Consider the following 14,441-nt stretch of genomic DNA (forward strand, 5'->3'; position numbering starts at 1 on the left):
CCCCCCCCCTCGTACATACACACTAGTTTAACAATTTTTGAGTCTCGTTCTCATATATTCCTCTCTCGCATAGATCGCCATATTTTATAGTTTTTAAGTGTATGATTCAATAGCATTAAGAACATTCACTATGTACTCACTAATAAGTGGATATTCGCCAAAAAGTACAGAATACTCAAGATACAGTCCACAGAACTCAAAAGGGTTAACAAGCTGAAGGGTCCAAGTGAGGATGCCTCACTCCCACTTGGGAGGAAGAAGAAAGCAATCATAGGAGTGGGGAGGGAGGGGGGACCTGGGTGTTCCCCACCCAGGGGACAGAAAGGAAGAGGGGAACATGATCAGGTGGGAGGAAAGGACTGAAGCCACGAGAGCCAGCAGAAAGAATGGAAACAGATAACCTCAGGAGGTAGGAGGTGGGGGGACCCTCCAGAATGTACCAGAGACCCGGGAGGTGAGAGATTCTCAGAATTCAAAGGGTGGGACCTTAGATGAAATGCCCTACAGTGCGGGGAGGTAACTTGTAGAGCCCACCTCCAGCAGAAAGACAGGGCATCAAGTGAGAGGAGAGGATTGCCATCCCACAGTCAAAAAATCTGACCCATAATTGTTCCTGTCTGAAACAACTAAAGGGACAAAAGTGGAGAAGAGCCTGAGGAAAAGGAGGTGCAGCAACAGACAGGCCCAAAGTGGGATCCAGCTTGAGGGAGGCTCCAAGGTCTGATACTATTACTATATTATGAAGTAATCACAAAAAGGGACCTATCATGACTGCCCCCTGAAAGACCCAACAAGCAGCTGAAAGAGTCAGATGCAGATGCTTGCACCCAACCAGTGGACAGAAGCTGCTGACCCCTGTGGTTGGAGTAGGGAAAAGCTGGAAGAAGCTAAGAAGGAGGACCAGCAGTCTCAATCTAGACCCCCAAGATCTGTCAGACACTGGACCACCAACCAGGCAGCATACACCAGCTGATATGAGGCCCCCAACACACATACAACAGAGGACTGCTGGGTCTGGGTTCAGTCAGAGAAGATGCACATAACCCTCAAAAAGACTGGAGGCCCCAGGGAGTGGAGAGGTCTGGTGAGGTGGGGGGTTGGGGGTGGGGACATCTTTGTGGAGTTGGGGGATAAGGGGGGAGGAAGTATGGGATGTGGAACAGTCAGAGGGTGGACCGGGAAGGGGGTAAAATCTGGAGTGTAAAAACAGAAAAAATTAAAGTTAAAAAAAAAAGAACATTCACAATTGTACAATCATTACTACCATGGTTTCCTGAACCTTCCCACCATCCCAAATAGAATATGTGCACGAGGGCTGGGATTTTGTTCAGTTGACAGAACTTGCTTAAAGCCATGCAAACTGGGTGTGGGCATACACTTGTAATCCCAAAGACATAGAGGTAGTAGGATTTGGTCATCTTCAGCTACACCCTGGGCTACGTTGGGCCTTGTCTCAAAAAAGAAAACTATGTTATTAACTCCCACTCTCTCCACCCCTCCTTCCCCCCAGCTTCTGGCAGCCATTGCTTTAGCCTCCATCAACTTGACAATGATCATAATTTTTCTCTCACAGCTGATATATTGGACTTAAATTTATTGCTCAAGGTTTATTTGGGTTGTAGCTACTTCTACTGGGCTGAACATTGTTTCTCTGCTGTTCACAGACACTAGATGACTCCTGCTTTTGAGCAGTGCTGGCCCACACAGGTGAACCAGCATCTGTTCAAGGCCCACTCCCAGCTCCTTTGGCTCTGTACCTGGCAGTAGAACTATTAGGAGACAGGGCAACTTTGTTGTTGCCCTTCTGAACAACCATAGTACTGGGCTGGACAGCACCCACCTGGCAACTGTCTGGAACTCCGTTCTAGGGGATCTGACACTCTCCTCTGGCCTCTGTGGGTACTGCGCACATGTGGTGCACACACATATATATGTGCATGCCTGCCAAACACCAATACACATAAAAAATAAAATCTTGAGAACTGTGGTATTGTTTTATACATTTTACATCCTTGGCAAAACATGTACAAATTCGAGCTTCTTTGTATCCCTTCTTTGTATCAACATTTGGGCTTTGTTTGCCTCATAATGGCTGTCCTAGACTAGATACCTAAATATGATATTGTGGTCACATTTTATTTTTAACTGCTACAGTAGAGGAGACTTGGCTAGCTTTTCTTTCCTCCCCTCTCAAACCCCACCACAAGTCTTCACCTCCCATCATCCTTCCCTAAAGCCTTGCCTGCCTCTCAGGCCTCTGGCTTTCTCCTAGCTTTCTACTGTAGAGGGTCTGGACCACTCATGTGGCCCCACAATCAGAATCCAGTCTATTTACTTTTTGATACGTGAGCCCTTATGATTCCACAAGCTCTCCAACTTCTGAGTGAACTCTTTTGAGAGTGTGACTCTTTTACAGCCCTGTTATCCAGCTATGGCCCCGGGCCTCTCCCCTGTAAGACTCTAAACAATACAATCTTGTTTATGCAGAGGTTAGTGAGGGAGATCTCATAGTTTATCAAGAATAAGAAGTTTTGTCAGCTACCAATGGGCATTTGGCTTGCTATCTACCAATCCTCTCTCCCAGGTAGGACAAGTGACAGAGGTTATCAAGGTGGCACCTGCTGTTTGCCCAGCTGACCGAGAATCCTAATACCATCTCTTAGCTCGCAGGCCTCACTGCAGTAATACTTATCCACCCTTGTGCCTTAACTATACTCTAAAACACTGGTTCTTAATTGAAACTCATATGAAGCCAAGTGTGATTGTGTGTGCCTGTAAGCTTAGCACTGGGAAGGCTAAGACAGGAAGACTACAAGTTCCAGGCCAGTCAGGGAGACATAGCAAGACCCTGTATCAAAACAAAAACAAAAAGGGAAGTGGGGTTGCCTATCATGCAGAGGCCCTGCATTTAATCCCCAGCACTGTGCAAACCAGGTACGGCAGAATATGGCCATAACCCCAAAACTTGGGAGTTAAGGAGTAGAGGCAAGGAGGGTCTGAAGTTCAAAGTCATCCTTAACTACATAGTGAGTTCCTGTCCACCCGAGCTTCAAGAGATCTGAGGGAGGGTGGGTAGAGGGGAAGAGAGAGGAGAAAGGGGAGGAAAGAAAGAGAGGGAGAGGGTGAGGGAAGGGAGAAGAGAAAGAGTGAGTTTATATGTGAGACTGGGAGGGATTAGTATCTGCCCCACACCCCAAGGTCTGTAAACGGAGGCCCTTAGACTAGAACCTGCTCCCGATTCCCACTCCAGACTCAACCTCCCGAATAGCTCTGTATAGCTCCAAAGGCTCCCCCTTTTCCTAATGAAACATGATAGCATCCTTGGCCTGACAGTCAAGGCCCCAAATATATCCCTTCCACTTGGTTCTCACCATCCAGGTCTCCCTGCCTGGATTGGGTTTATTCTGTTTGGTATGCCTTCTCACACTCACCAGCACAGCCGCGGTGTCTGGGTGACCGTAAGAGCAAACGTCTCCTCTCCCCAGTCATACATCCTCTTCCTCATCTGAGTTTCCACAGCACTCTACCCTCTGATGCCAATTAATTTTGTTTAGTTCCATTTTCAGTCCCAAGCCAGACCTTATCCTCTTGGCTGTCAAAGCCTAGACCTCTTCCTTCAGTAATACAACTAGATTCCTTCTCTTTCCTGGATTATTCCTCCTCCTCCTCCTCCTGATGTCCTGTGGGCACCTCAAGCTCCTTCCTAAATCAATTCAGTATCTTTACCCAAAACCAGCTTTTCTCCTTTGCCTGCTCCTGTTAGATGGCACCACCAAGCAACCAGTTAGAATTGAGAGGCCCTGTAACCTTAAACTGAGTTTCTGAGTATAAGGACCTGTATGACGGGTTTACTGTCACACCCCTGTGTGTGTACAGGACTGCACTTGGCAGAGGGATGACGGTAGTCCTCAATCTTTAGCAAACGTCACCAAGCATGCCATCCCCACTGTACCATATCCTACCCCATCCATCCTTTCCTAGTGTAGCTCAGGCATTTGTGGGTCAGAAGATCTCAGCTGGCCTAAATCACAAGGCTGAGTCATCTGGGGCTCTGTTCTGTGCTCAGCTGGGGAGGTTAAACCAGGGCGACTCTGCTCCATCAGTTTCTCATCTTCCTCTTGGACTTGGCAGACTAGGACTTATCTCATGGTAAGTTTGTAAGTCACTAGCCCACAAGCAAGCCAGCCCAACCAACAAGTGTTTTTCCACTCTGGCCAAGACAGAGAAAGAAGGGAACGAGATCACAATTAATGGCCTGGGAGGACAGTTAAAGAGAAGGAATAATTTCTAATGTCCTGGAGTATGCTAGGTTAACTATGGTTGATTTCAATGCATTGTATATCTCAAAATATCGAGTTGGGAGGATTTTGAGTGTTCTCAAAAAATGATTCATGTCTCAGGTGATAGTACCAATTATCCTGATCTGATAAGACCCTGTGACCAGGCATGGAAAGATCATACAATCACTATATGTCCACTAAAGAGTTTTGTGTGTGGCAGGGTCTGATATACCAAAGTCTGGTGCTTGAATTCACTATGTAGCCAAAGATAACCTTGAAGTTCTGATCCTCTTGCCTCTACCTATCAAGTGCTAGGATTACAGGCATGCAGCACTGCACAGTGCACTTATGCAGTGGGAGTCAAACCCATGGCTTCCTAAGTGCGAGGTGAGGACTCAAATCAACTGAGTGCATCTCCAGTCCCTATTCAAGATACTTTTAATTTTAAAATTATTTAAATTCTTTTCAATAAATAAAAAGGCATTCCTCCTACCCTGCTTTTTAAATTAAGGCATGTCTGTAAATATCTCATTGGTTAAGGTACCTTTAAAATCCCTTGGGAATCCATCTCCTTGTTGCTGCTGTTCAGGTTCAACTGTATCTCACCAGGCAGCTCTAAAAGTCTTTCAGCCTTGCCTTGTCTGCTTACAGTTCAAGTCCATAACAAAAGTGTATCTTTCTAAAATGCCAGTCTGCTGTTTCTCCCCATTAAAAGCCCATTAGTGGATCTTCAACATCAGCATCCCTCAGAGATAGCTGGCAGTGTCCTCCTGGGCTCAGCTCTGCCTCTGGATCCCAGCCAGCCCTATGCTTCGGATCCCAGCATCGCTGTCTTGGCTGGGATGCCCTTCTCCTTTCCTGTCTTTGAACCCCTTGACCCCCACTCCGATCTGCCACAGTCCACGAACCTGCAAATCCTACAATATTCAAGAGTTGTCTCCTGCCCTGTGTGCTACCTCCACGCACCTTGTTCACCTGTCGCAACAGTCAGCCCTCACTTTGCTACGATTCATCCTGAGGCTAACCCCAGTAGCCATCTGAGGGACATTTCACACAATGTGAAAAGAAAAATGTTAGGACGGGAAGCTTTGATTTTGCAAAGGTGCATCCCCATGTAAATGCGCAAAACATCCAGCGACAAACTGTCTGTGGTCGTGACTGTATGTGATTCTTCATTCCATTTTCTGTATACTCTAAACTTGACAAATAAATGGACCTAAGTCACATAAAACTGATGTAGGTTTTGCTTTCTGTGCTCTCCCCAATACACTTCACAAGTTAGATATGAACGCAGTGTACTGACTGCCCTCAAGAACCCTAGATCCTGTCTGGGCCAAAGTCCTGCCTGATATCCCAAAGCTAGAGAAATGACTCAGGTCCAGACCATTTGTCATTCTTACAGAGGACTAGCGTCCAGTACCAAGCAGCCACATAGTGGTTCATAACTGATTGTAACTCAAATTCCAGGGGCTCCAATGTTCTCTTCTGGCCCCTGTGGCAACTACATGCACATGGCACACTTACATACATTCAGGCAAATGCATGAGTACACACATATAAATATACATTAAAAATATTAAAAAACCAAAATACACACAAATAATCCTGCAAGAATCCTGTCCTTTCTGGCATTGCTTCTGCTGCTAGTTGGGTCACCTCCCACTTCAGGCAGGGTCACTATGTCCCTGTCCTAGGCAGCCACTGGCAGCTTTCCCTGCTAAGCAGGCTTACAGGACATCGAGCCATGGAACCAGGAAACCCTGTGAAACAATAGTCCCACACATATAGCCTGGGAGAGCCAATGTGAGGCCCCTGCTTCCCTGTGGCTGCCCACAGATGAATTAAGAAGAAAGGTCAGCCCTGAGGGTCAGGCTTGAAAACAGGACAGAATGAAAGAGCAAGCATACCCAGGCACAGCCTTGCAAAGGTCCACTATTTTGTAAATTTTCTTTACAGACCAAGAGAGAACAGACTTGGGTGACTGGGAAATGCAGGGGATGAGGCATGGGAGGGGGCACACTGATAGGCTGCAGGTGGTCCAGACATAGAGGTCCAAGACTGGATCTCCTAACATGATTCAGGCCCCTTTGAACTGTCTGTTTGTCCTGCACTCAAGCCTGACTCCTCCTTATGCAGGGAATCCTGGGATAGGGAGTGTCCAACTCAAGTGGTCTCCCCTGCAGTGGCTTGGCATGACTATGTAGATCTCTTATAAGCCAACTTCCGTGTGTGTGTGTGTGTGTGTGTGTGTGTGTGTGAATGTATGTTCATGTAGTTTGTGTAAGTGCATGTGTGCATATGTGTGTGTCTGTTTCTCCCCATTAAAAGCCCATTAGTGGATCTTCAACATCAGCATGTGTATGTGCATACAGATTCTATGAATGCATGGGTGCACATTGTGTGTGTGTATGTTCATGCAGTTTGTATAAGTGCATGTGTGCACATGCATGTGTATACACATGTGTATGTGCATGTAGTTTCTCTGAGTGTATGGGTGCGCACATGTGTGTGTGTGTGTGTGTGTGTGTGTGTTGCTGGGCTCAAACTTAGACTCTGTACATGCTAGGCAAAAATGTCCTGCTACTGGGCTCCTTCCATAACCCACTCCTCCCCTTCTTCAGGTTGATTTTAAACCCTGCTCTACTTTGTCTCTGATCTCCTCTTCCTGGAATAGCCAAAAAATGTTTTCTCAGCTGGAAACCATTGGCTCCAGCTTCCCAGGTAACTGGGAAGAGCTGGACTTCAAAACTTCAGCAGCAGAAGCACGATAGAAGGAATATATGTCTAAGGGTGAGGGAACATAGGACAAAAGGGGACCAACTCAGAAAATGGGGGGAAGACAGAAGAGGGAACAGAGGGAGCCTCAGGCATGGTTCCATTTCTAGACAGCAGAGGTCAGACCTTGTTCAAGGGATTTTAGCAGGAGAACACAGCTGGTCCATGCAGGATGAATATGGCCAACTGAAAGACCTCTAGTTGGGTGCAGTCTTTTGTGTGGTGAGTCTTTTTGGTTGGGATACAACTCCTTGTAGTGGGAGGTGCTCAGATGAAAGGTAGAGTACTGACTTGAGAACATTTCAGAATGTCACACCCAACTCCCATCTCTAATTACCGTGGGTGTTGTGTCTGAATTTACATCTAGGTTGGTCTCATCCCATCCTCCTCTGAGGCCAACAGGCCCAGTCCTTGTTGTGCCCTCTCTTCACCCAGCTTTCTTACCCTTATGCCCTTTCCAATAACTCATTTCTCGGCTCTGGAATCAACCCTGGGAAAGTCTACAGTAGGGGCCAGCAGCTCAGTGGATGACAGACTCTAAAGATGGGACGGTCCAAGCAAACACATTCACGGCGGCACACAGGAGATTATGGGTTGGAAGCATGGGAAAAAGGCATTTGAAGAGTGTGGGTGATGTCACCTGCTCACACTTGTTGGAGAAAGAATACAGTGTTCCTGAGAAGGATCAAAACTCAAGGGATTTGTCAATATGAGGGAACGGGTGGTGGGGACAAGGAAGTTGGCTTCTTATATCCTGTCCCTAGGAATATCTCACCTGAAGCTCTCAGAATGTGCTGAGCTCTGTCACAGGATAGTATGACACAGATTGGGCAGTAGAGACATGTGGAATCAGCTTGAGGAGACCAGGATAAACCTGGCAGTGGTGGTGCATGCCTTTAATCTAGCACTCAGGAGGCAAATGTCTATGAGTTCAAGACCAGCCTGGTCTACAGAGTGAAACCCTGCCTCACACACTCACACACACACACACACACACACACACACACAGAGAGAGAGAGAGAGAGAGAGAGAGATCAGGATAGGCAAAACCAGATGGAAGGGCTTTGGTTTTGCCTTAAATTCTGATCTTGTTCCAAGAAGCTAAGATTCTGTAACACAATGGCTCTTGGGATTGTTGCCCAGGGGAGCATCTTGCTAGGCTTGGCATCCCATTCTCTTTCCGAGCTTACTGCTCACCCCAGGCACCCAAATCATTACTAACCCACACTCTGAGAAGCCACACAGCCCATCTAGGAGGTCTCTGGGGCAAGGCAGGAAAGACCTTGAGTCTTGACCCTAAAAGGATTGGAGCTGAGGGTCAATGGGTATGGGTGTGTGTGTGTGTGTGTGTGTGTGTGTGTGTGTGTGTGTGATCATTCTACATCTGAGTTATTGCAGACCTCAAATGGCCTTGGGTTTCCCTTGTCATCAACGTAGAGGAAGGAAAACAGACATGCTTCAAGGCCTGCATGGGCCAGGGAGGCTAGTGCCTGTGGTCAGTGGCTAACTCAGATGCTACCAACTTTATCATGACAGGCCCCTGGGTATCACACTGAAGGCCCTGATGAGGTAGTTCCCCTACCTCTCAAGTGAAAATAATAACCTTTCTCAGCGCTTTCTATGTTTTAACGCAGAGAATTCTGAAGCCCATTTTACAGAGGGAAAAAATGAGGCAGAAAATTTTATATAATGTATATAATTATATAAATTATATATATTATAATTATTTTATAAATTATATACTTAGCCTATATTCTTATAGATCTAAATGGCTGGGCTGGGAATTAGACCCTCATAAGCCTGGCTCCACCCCTGATCAGCACCTGTACTGTTCCAAAAGCCAGCTACAGGCTCCTCTATGATACTACTATTTCCAAGGTGCTGCCTCTAGATACTGAGATGGTATAGGGAGTAATAAGACTCATGGAAAACTTATTACTTTCTCACTGGGCCATCAACCAAGCTCGCCACTAAGTGTTAGACATAACAGGCTCCAAGCCTATTTCTCAGACCAAATTCTGGCAGGAGCCACACATAAATATTCCAAGGTCAAAGCTGAGCCTCACAGCCATGGCGAAGCCACCCTTCAGGGCTTCAAGTCATGAGCCGTTAAAGACCCTTTGCCAGGGCACACATTACCCAGTACTTTCCTAAGTGCCAATCCACCCTGGTATGGAAATCTGACCCAGCTCAGCCCTGCTTTGGAAATGCCAGCCAAGACCAGCGCCCTGTGTACAGAATGTCCGGAGGGACCATCTGTCCAGAGCAGCAACAGCCAGAGTGTCAGAAACAACTATCCCACCCCTGACTTTGGAAGGACTCAGATGAAAAGGACTCCCATCCCAGATGGGAAGGATGAAGGTGATGGCACCAGGGATTGGAGTCTGTCCTGGCCCAGAGATTCACTGGGCTTGGGAAACAATTGATGACCTGCAGGTAAGGGCACAGGCTAGGCATTCTGTGTCCTGACTAGAATGCTCTTCTAGGACCTTCATGTGTCTCTCTGCTGTCACTCAACTCGGCTCTCACCCCTCTGAGACCTACCCGATCCCCAATCAAAGGTGGATGTTTGTTACTCAAACCATCCATGTTACTCACACCATCCCATGGTACTCAAACCATTCCATGTCACCTTCTCTGTAGCGTTCTCTAATAGTCTACTGCTGTTTATGGCCTTTCTCCTATTGCAGTGAGAACTCTGGAAGTGGTAAGTCTTAGTTTTCTTCACTGGTGCCTGGCAATAGTGCCTAATAATGAATGCATAGATGGATGGATGGGCGGGTGGGCGGGTGGGTAGACAGATAGATGGGCCCAAACAGGCCCAAGACCTTAAACACAATGGGAATAAAGAGCTAGCTGACTCAGTTTTTCTCCTCTCCTCTCTTTGGGGAGATTGCCTTTTAAGAGGTTTTAATTCTAAAATTTAAAAATATCTTTATTGTTTTATTTCAATTACTAAAATAATACATGCTCCCAGCTAAAATTTAGATACTATAGGAAGGAATGACTTAGCAAACAAAAGCTCCCCACCCCCCATTCTTAGAGAAAGTCACTATTAATGGTGCGTTCTTACAAGAAACTGCTGTAGAAGAAGCCTATTCTGGCACCACAGAAAGGAAGAGCCATCATAAGTAGACTTAGGTCACAGAGTCAGTATCTCTTCCTCTTTGCTATCTGCCCACAGGTGCACCGGAAGGCACTGGGACGCACTCTCTTACTTTCTGTTTTCACAGTCTTTTCCAAGTTCTACAGCCTGTGTGTTCATCCTTAGAATAGCTATATAATGTCCCACCAAGTGGAAAACTATAATTTACTTGACTAAGATGTTCAACAAAGGTAATAACTGTTTTCCATTTCCCCTATTACAGAGAACAGCACAGAAATATCTTCCATGTCTGTAACAAAAGAAATATTGCCATTTTCTTCTTTGAGATTATTTCATAATAAAAGATCTATCTATCCCTCCTCCCTTTCCTCCCCTCCCTTGTCTCTCCCTCCCTTCCTTTCTTCCTTCCTTCCACCATTTTTGTTTGTTTGAGACAGAGTCATTGATCCAAGGCTGGCTTCAAACTACTGATCCTCCTGCCTCTCAATTAAAGATGTGCACCTTCACATTCAGCTAGCTTGCTTTTTTTCTTTCTTTGCTTCCTTCCTGCCTTCTATCCCCTTCCCCATCCCAAACTGGGGAAGCCCAGGCTTTCCTCTATCTAGATAGCTGCCTGTCTCTGCCCTCCAAGTAGGGAGTGTGCTCCCATGCCCAGCATGGCAGATCTCTCCAGGAGTAATTCCAGCAGTGGAACTACCGAGTCAAAGGCATGGCAGCCTTCAGACTAACAGTGTAGATTGCTATGAGAACCTGTGCCATGTGATGGCATCTAGGTCACTACATCCTCACAGTGACCTCCATGACCCTCTTCCTCCTCTTCCCAGGCCCCCTCAAATCCAGGCCCACTTACCCTATTCTGGCGGCAAATCAAGAACACGTCCTGAAATGACCTGTTAGTAGCACATGATGACTTTGCAAGCATAAGTGAACTGGTAAATAGATTCTGACCCTCAGCTAGGAGAGTCAAAATCTCTATCTACAGCTGAGAAATAACCCAGTTACCTTGTTTCCCAATCTCTGCATACACCAGTATGGAATCAGCTCTGGGCTCCAAGGGACCAGCCCATGGGCTTCTAGAGGCTATCCAATCAAGCTGGTCTCAGTGCCAAAACAGCCTACGTGCCAACTACCTACCCTGACTTTCTGGAGCTCCCTTCTTTCTGATCCCCAATACCACCATTGTGTTGCCTGCTCTGCACTGACGTAATGGTCTTTGGGCCTCAGGGGTTAGGGAAAGCATCCAATTGCCATTCTTTAAAGTATCATCAAGGAAAAGCCAGAGGCAGAGACTGGGCTAGAGGCCAGATAAGAACACCATGCTCTGCAGTCAAGGCCTTTCACCCTGTGTGGTTTGTCTGGACTTAGGAGCCCAACTCCTTGAGGGCCAGTACATTAACTGTTCAAAGTATGGGGCAGAATTCAGATTCTAGGTAAGGCATAGCCCCTACTACTTGGATGGAAAGCACCCAGGAGTTTCTTGAGTCAGAACATGAAGACACCCTCTCCCAGGTGTCTAGTTTTATCCTGGTCAGCCAATCTGGGTCTGGCCCAGTCTTAGAAGTCATAAGATGGCTCCAATAGTGGCATAGCCTGAGACTGCTCAATGCTCACCTCTCATTCCTATGACAAGCCCTTGGACAGGAAGCAAGCTGAGAACTTGAACCCCTAGACCTGTACCCATGTTGATAAGATGCCAAATGGGAAGGCAGACTGGGCCAGTGATTCTCCTACGTGTCTGGGGCATACTCACTTATCACAGTCTTGACTGCGTGGCTGGGAACAGACATCAGGATCACTGTGCAGCTGTGTCCCAATTTAACCTCGTCTTGGTGTCAGACTGGACCTTGTCGCCATTCTCAGCAATGTAGACAAGCATTCACCCCAGTACTCAGTTAATTCTTGACTGGCTGAAGGATGGCTTTCATGTGTCTCTGGGAATAAAAGAGGTGGCCATCATTAGATTAATCCACCCCCAGTTCTGAGCAACCAGGCCAACCAAAAAGCAGATCTAAGGCCAAGTACTCAGCAACAGACCACCAAGGTTTCTTTCCTAGAACCTGACATCTCTCAGCCACTCTCTGCTCAGGGCAGTTGATTCAGACATCAGAGGCTGGGATAGTTCCCAGGTGATCATCTTGCAAGGTTAGTTAAGTCTTAGGGCCCTTTTGTACCACGCATGAATGCACACTTTGAAACCTAAAAGGAAATATAATTTTAGACTCCAGCTCCATTCTTAGCTTTAAAGTATACTCTGCCATGCAGGGGAGACCTCTATTTACAAGGGTAGTCAAGAACGTCATGGAGGGCAGCCAGTACAGGATCTTTGTTTTAGCATTTAAAACAGTGGTTCTCAACTGTCCTAATGCTGTGACCCTTTAATAATACATCCCTCATGCTGTGTTGACCCCCGACCATAATATTATTCCATTGCTACTTCAAATTGCTGCGGTTAGGAACAATAATGTAAATATCTGTGTTTTCTGATGGTCTTTTGGGGGTTGCAACCCACAGGTTGAGAACTGCTGATTTAGAGAATTAAGTATACCACACAAGGAAATGCAGGAAAGCAGAGAGTATGCTAAGCCTCTCTGAACCTGAGCTGAGCCTGGCGGTGCACCCCTTTAATCTTAGCACTCAGGAGATTTAGGCAGAAGAAATTCCCCAAATCAGATGTCAGCTAGGGCTGCATAGTGAGACCATTTCAAAAAAACCAAATGAAACAACAATAACAACAACAACAACAAATCTCAAATCTTACCTATAATCCACTACTGTAATACTGGTGAGGTCCTTTAAGAGTAAGGTTAACAACTCGCTTGAAGCTGATATAAATCTTACATCATAAGGCCTTTTGCCACATACATTCTCTCAATAATAACCCTAAGACATTTTCTTTTCCTTTTACAATACTAGAGATTGGACCCAGAACTTGGCATACACTAGACAAGGGCCTGACCACTGAGTGATACCCCCAGATCTTTAAAAATTGTGTATCTTACACTACCCGCTTAACAGCCCAACTGAAAGCTCCAGAACAAAAAGAAGCAAATACACCCAAGAGGAGTAGAAGGCAGGAAATAATCAAACTCAGGGCTGAAATCAACCAAGTAGAACAAAAAAGAACTATACAAAGAATCAACAAACTCAGGAGCTGGTTCAACAAGATAAATAAACCCTTAGCCTGACTAACCAGAGGGCACAGAGACAGTATCATTAGTCAGTCATTAAAGACAGCAGTCATTAAAAGTTTCCCAACCAAAAAAAGCCCAAGATCAGATGGGTTTAGTGCAAAATTCTAGCAGACCTTCAAAGAAGACCTAACACCAATACTCTTCAAACTATTCCACAAAATAGAAACAGTAGGAACACTGTCCAATTCATTCTATGAAGCCAAAGTTACACTGCATATTTTCCCTTGGAGATGGAACAGTTTCTGTCTAATCAGGAACTTGTCACAATTTCCTTTCATAGAGGACTTCATAAGAGATTTTTTTTCTACTTCTATCACATTTAATGTTACAAATAGATTTTAAAAACTGGTTGAGTGAATATTACTTTTTTTTTTTTTTTTTTTTTTTTTTTTTTGAGACAGGGTTTCTCTGTGTAGCCCTGGGTGTCCTGGAACTCGCTTTGTAGACCAGGCTGGCCTCAAACTCAGAAATCTGCCTGCCTCTGCCTCCCGAGTGCTGGGATTAAAGGCGTGCGCCACCACACCCGGCTGTGAATATTACTTCTAGCTTCAGAAGATACCATGCATATTTAAGAGGCATTTGACTATTATAAATTATTTTGCTGACTTAAAAATGTCAATACTGAGCTATATATTTTAAAATAAATTTTATTAGTTTAATTAAAAAAACTGTGTATCTTGACTAAGATACACACAACTATCCTGCCTCACAGTAGATAGAACGACAACCCTGGCTATGAAGACTAGTAAGACTTGATGCTTTATTTCAGGAATAATGAAATTAAATGAAGGTACCAGAGCTCCTATCAGACTCCCCTTGACACAGAGCCTTCTGTGCAGGTCTCCAGACAGGACTTTGCCCAGCACATGGGGGTAGCCTGAGAGGTGGCACTATCACCCCCACACATGGGTGAAACACAGAGGTGACGGTCTGTACTCCAGTATCATCTTCCTCCCTCCCAGAGGCTCTGAGTGGAAGCAGATCCTCTCCCATGGCTACCTAAACTAACAACTGGAAAGGTAGAGGACAACTGACAAGACAAAGTTTGAGGGTAGGGGCCATAAAACATACCCTGCCATGATTGCTTTA

The 14,441-nt window shown here is 45.8% G+C and overlaps 1 protein-coding gene across 6 annotated transcripts in view; it reads right to left on the minus strand.

The window, feature by feature from the left end:
• The window catches only part of Tmem229b (transmembrane protein 229B), a 44,229-nt gene that overhangs the window by 3,800 nt on the left and 25,988 nt on the right, over nt 1–14,441 (minus strand). For 3 of the 6 annotated variants that reach the window (XM_021179149.2, XM_021179147.2, XM_021179146.2), the window contains exon 2: nt 11,912–12,092. The exons of the other annotated variants lie outside the window; for them this stretch is intronic. The gene's annotated coding sequence lies outside the window, so the exon portion shown is untranslated. The remainder of the gene's footprint in view (nt 1–11,911; nt 12,093–14,441) is intronic. 6 annotated transcript variants of the gene reach the window in all.

Source organism: Mus caroli, chromosome 12 (genome assembly GCF_900094665.2).
Source record: "Mus caroli chromosome 12, CAROLI_EIJ_v1.1, whole genome shotgun sequence".
Classification (NCBI taxonomy): Eukaryota; Metazoa; Chordata; class Mammalia; order Rodentia; family Muridae; genus Mus; species Mus caroli.